Below are 6,000 nucleotides of genomic sequence, written 5' to 3'. Positions count from 1 at the left end.
TATCTCTACATAGATAGATCTTGTCTACATCATGTCATCGTTCTTATTGCATTACTCCGTTTCTCCATGAACTTAATACACTAGATGCATCCTGGATAGCGATCGATGTGTGGAGTAATAGTAGTAGATGCAGGCAGGAGTTGGTCTACTAATCTTGGACGTGGTGCCTATGTAATGATCATTGCCTGGATATCATCATGATCATTTGAAGTTCTATCAATTACCCAACAGTAATTTGTTTACCCACCATTTGCTATTTTCTCGAGAGAAGCTACTAGTGAAACCGACGGCCCCCGGGTCTCTTTTTCATATTATTTGCCTTTGTGATCTATTTTCCTTTGTTTTTATTTTTAGATATATTAAACTAAAAATACAACCTTGCTGCAATTTATTCTTATTTATTTTATTTGGCGTTCAATCTATCAATCTACTACAATTTTATCTCACGTCCGTTTGCCCATCTGGGGCGCCGCTACCCGAAAGGGATTGACAACCCCTTTTACACGTCGGGTTGTGAGAAGTTGTTATTTGTGTGCAGGTGCTGTTTACGTTGTGTTGCTTGGTTCTCCTACTGGTTCGATAACCTTGGTTTCATATCTGAGGGAAATACCTACCGCTGCTGTGCTGCATCATCCCTTCCTCTTTGGGGAAATACCGACGTAGCTTCAAGCCGCATCAAAAGGAATTTCTGGCGCTGTTGCCGGGGAGGATCTTCAACATATACTAGGTTCCTAATCACAAATATCATCTCCTTGCAATTTACATTGTTTGCCATTTGCCTCTCGTTTTCCTCTCCCCCACTTCACAAAAATTTGCCGTTTTGTTCGCCCTCTTTTTCGTTCGCAGTTTTCTCGTCAAGATCTCATGTTTGCTTGTGTTGCCATCTGTCTTCTATTTGCTTGCATCTTCGGTTGCTAAAAATTTATTGATATGGATCCTCATCCACTAGATAATCTTTTTAAGATATCCAATTATGATGAACCAATCTCTAGTGACTTGAGTGCACTAGATTATCTTTATGAAGTTTTGCTTGAGATTTGTGAATCTGAAAATTGTGATGAAAAATTTATGAAGTGATTCATGATAGCTCCTTGAATGAAAAGCATGATTGAAATGATTTTACTATAAATTCTATTAATGTCAATTGTGCTAATGATATGCAAAATCCCAAGCTTGGGGATGCTTGTTTTAATATGTCTACTACTTAGTTTGCAATGACCATGATTGGGGTGATAATGATTCTTATGATCTTGAAAATTTATTTAAACCTCATGATGAATATGCTTGTGATAATATTAAAAGTGGATTTGGAAGAGTGTCAACTTTAGCTAAAAATAATCCCACATATTTGGAGAGTGTTCAATCTTATGAAATTTTTGATAAAAGTGGGCTTGGAGAGGTCATGACTTTATTTGATGATAATCCCACTATTTTGGAAGAGTGTCAACTTTGCATGCATATGGATCATGAAGAGAATATTTTATGTGATAGCTATATTGTTGAATTTGATCCTACATGTAATTATTATGAGAGAGGAAAATATGGTTGTAGAAATTTTCATGTTACTAAATTACCTCTCATTATGTTGAGATCATCAATGTTTCATTCCTCGTCTTTGCATATGTTAGATGCTTCTTGTCTTGATAACTTGTTTGCTTATGAAATTACTATGCATAGGAAGTATGTTAGACTTAAATGTGTTTTTCATATGTTTCATGACGCTCTCTTTGTGTTTCAATTCTTATATTTCGTGTGAGTATCGTTGAAATCTTATGCCAAGCTAGGGGCGTAAAACTATAGCGCTTCTTGGGAGGCAACCCAATGAATAAAATATATTTTTGCTTTTGCTTTCTGTTCTTGAGTGTTAGCACAATTTTGCTACTGTTATGATTGTGTTTTTTGTGTTTTAATTAGTGTTTGTGCCAAGTAAAGCCTTTAGGATCTTCTTGGGTGATAGTTGTTTGATCTTGCTGAAAAACAGAAATTTTTGCTCTCACGAAAACAATTCTCATTTCCTAAGCGTGATAAAATGCCAATTCTTTTTGCAGTAGATTAATATACAAATTTATCAGGTATTTCTAATTTTTCAGAATTTTTGGAGTTCCAGAAGTTTTCGAAATAGTCAGATTGCTACAGACTGTTCTGTTTTGACATATTCTGTTTTCTTTGCGTTGTGTGCTTATTTTGATGGCTCAATGGTTTTCTTTGATGAGTTTTTGCCATAGAAAAGTTGGAATACAGTAGATATTATGCAAAAACAAAATATGAATTGGTTTGGTACAGTACTTATAGTTGCGATTTGCTTTCTTTTGCGTCGGCCAAGAAGCATCGCGCTGAGGCAGAGGTCAAGCTGGAGGCCCTGCAGGAGGAGCAAGCCACGCACACCCACCGTCTTCAGCAACGGGAGGAGGATGTGAAGGCCCCCGAAGCGAAGCTCGCCGATCGCGATGCCAAGCTGGCCTAGGGGGCCACCGACCAGGCCGTGAAGCGCGGCCGCCTGGCCACGCTGAAGATGGAGGTGGTTGACGCCCAGGCGTCCCACGCCCGCCATGTCTCCAAGGCGGCAACCCAGCTAGAGGCCAGGGAGAGGGTCCTTGCCACTGCTGAGAAGAAGGCAGTAGCGGAACGCCTTCCCCTCCCTCGAGCTCAAGGCTCGCGATGCATGCGCTTCATCTGTAGGGCAGGGTATGAGGAGCTGCTGGCGACCCCAGAGGATGGCCTTGCGGGGTGATAACCCACAAGTATAGGGGATCACAACAGTTTTCGAGGGTAGAGTATTCAACCAAAATTTTTGATTCGACACAAGGGGAGCCAAAGAATATTCTCAAGTATTAGCAGCTGAGTCGTCAATTCAACCACACCTGAAAGTCTTAGTATCTGAAGTAAAGTATTTAGTAGCAAAGTAGTATGGAAGTAGCGGTAATGGTGGCAAAAGTAACAGTAGCAGTTTTGTAGCAATTGTAACAGTGGCAACGGAAAAGTAACTTAGCAAAGATCAATATGAAACGAGCTCGTAGGCAATGGATCAATGATGGATAATTATGTCAGATGGCATTCATCATGCAACAGTTATAACATAGGGTGACATAGAACTAGCTCCAATTCATCAATATAATGTAGGCATGTATTCCGAATATAGTCATACATGCTTATGGAAAAGAACTTGCATGACATCTTTTGTCCTACCCTCCCGTGGCAGCGGGGTCCTATTGGAAACTAAGGGATATTAAGGCCTCCTATTAATAGAGTACTGGACCAAAGCATTAGCACTTAGTGAATACATGAACTCCTCAAACTACGGTCATCACCGGGAAGTGTCCCGATTATTGTCCCTCCGAGGTTGCCGGATCATAACACGTAGTAGGTGACTATAACTTGCAAGATAGGATCAAGAACACAAATATATTCATGAAGACATGATAGGTTCAGATCTGAAATCATGGCACTCGGGCCCTAGTGACAAGCATTAGGCATAACAAAGTCATAGCAACATCAATCTTAGAACATAGTGGATACTAGGGATCAAACCCTAACAAAACTAACTCGATTACATGGTAAATCTCATCCAACGCATCGCCGTCCAGCAATCCTATGATGGAATTACTCACGCACGACGGTGAGCATCATGAAATTGGTGATGGAGGATGGTTGATGATGACGATGGCGATGATTTCCCCTCTTCGGAGCCCAAAACGGACTCCATATCTGCCCTCCCGAGGAAGAACAGGAGGTGGCGGCTGCTCCGTATCGTAAAACGCGATGAATCCTTCTCTCTGGTTTTTTTCTCCCCGAACATGAATATATGGAGTTGGAGTTGAGGTCGGTGGAGGTCCATGGGACCCACAAGACCAGAGGGTGCACCCTAGGGGTGGCGCCCTCCACCCTTGTGGACAGGGTGTGGGTCCCCTCTGGTTCATTCTTCGCCAATATTTTTTATTTATTCAAAAAATAATCTCCGTGAAGTTTCAGGTCATTCCGGGAACTTCTATTTCTGCACAAAAATAACACCATGGCAATTCTGCTGAAAACTGTGTGAGTCCGGGTTAGTTCCATTCAAATCATGCAAATTAGAGTCCAAAACAAGGGCAAAAGAGTTTGGAAAAGTAGATACGATGGAGACGTATCAACTCCCCCAAGCTTAACCCATTGCTTGTCCTCAAGCAATTCAGTTGACAAACTGAAAGTGATAAAGAAAAACTTCTACAAACTCTGTTTGATCTTGTTGTTGCAAATATGTAAAGCCAACATTCAAGTTTTCAGAAAAGATTATGAACTAACCATATGCACAATAACATTTAGGTCTCACATTTACTCACATCAATGGCATAATCAACTAGCTAGCAATAATAATAAATCTCGGATGACAACACTTTTTCAAAACAATCATGATATGATATAACAAGATGGTATCTCGCTAGCCCTTTATCAGGCCGCAAAACATAAATGCAGAGCATCCCTAAAGATCAAGGACTGACTAGACATTGTAATTCATGCAAAAGAGATGCAGTCGCAGTTATACTCAATATCAATTTATAGCAACACATACAAATGAAAGTGGTGCTCTCTAGCTGGTGCTTTTTATAAGAGGATGATGACTCAGCAATAAAAGTAAATAGATATGCCCTTCGCAGAGGGGAGCAGGGATTTGCAGAGGTGCCAGAGCTTGAGTTTTTAAAACAGAGATAAATAATATTTTGAGCGGTATGCTTTCATTGTCAACATAACAACTAAGAGATCTCGGTATCTTCCATACTAGATACATTATAGGCGGTTCCCAAACAGAATAGTAAAGGTTATACTCCGCCACCACCAACAAGCACATTCCATGACTGGTCCGAAACAATGGGTACCGTCCAACTAACAACAGTCCTGGGGGAGTTTTGCTTGCAATTAAGTTTTGATTTGATTTGAGCATGGGACTGGGCATCCCGGTTACCACCCATTTTCTCGTGAATGATGAGCGGAGTCCACTCATCGTGAGAATAACCCACCTAGCATGGAAGATATTGACAACCCTAGTTGCTCATGAGCGATTCGAGTATACAAAACAGATTATCATTTGAAGGTTTAGAGTTTGGCACATGCAAATTTACTTGGAACGGCAGGTAAATACCGCATATAGGTAGGTATGGTGGACTCATATGGAACAAATTTGTGTTTATGGAAGTGGATGCACAAGCAGTATTCCCGCTTAGTACAAGTGAAGTCTAGAAAAAGACTGGGGAGCGACCAACTAGAGAGCGACAACAGTCATAAACATGCATTGAGATTAACCAACATTGAATGCAAGCATGAGTAGGATGTAAATCACCATGAACATAAATATCGTGGAGGCTATGTTGATTTTGTTTCAACTGCATGCGTGAACATGTGCCAAGTCAAGCCACTCGTATCATTCAAAGGAGGATACCATCCTATCATACTACATCACAACCATTTTAAAAGCATGTTGGCACGCAAGGTAAACCGTTATAAACTCCTAGCTAATTAAGCATGGCATGAGTAACTATAATCTCTAATTGTCATTGCAAACATGTTTCATTCATAATAGGCTGAATCAGGATCGATGAACTAATAATATTTACAAAAACAAGATAGGTCGAGTTCATACCAGGTTTTCCTCATCTCATCATATATCGTCATTATTGCCTTTCACTTGCACGACCGAACGATGTGGATAATAATAATAGTGCATGTGCATTGGACTAAGCTGGAATCTGCAAACATTTATTCAAAGGAGAAGACAATGTAATATGGGCTCTCTGTTAGATCAACAATAATGCATATGAGAGCCACTCAATACTTTCATCGTGGTCTTCTCCTCTCGACCCCCCCCCCCCAAAAAAGAATTTCAAACAAACACATTGAAATGTTTTTGGAGTTTTTATTTTTCTGAAGAAAATAAAACAAGAACGAGAAAAACTATTTACACGGGAAAGCTCCCAACATGTAAAAGAAGAACGAGAAATCTTTTTGGGTTTTCTTTAATATTACAACTAA

The sequence above is a fragment of the Aegilops tauschii genome, chromosome 6, assembly GCF_002575655.3.
Source record: "Aegilops tauschii subsp. strangulata cultivar AL8/78 chromosome 6, Aet v6.0, whole genome shotgun sequence".
Taxonomy (NCBI): Eukaryota; Viridiplantae; Streptophyta; class Magnoliopsida; order Poales; family Poaceae; genus Aegilops; species Aegilops tauschii.
Note: the sequence above shows the minus strand (reverse complement) of the source record.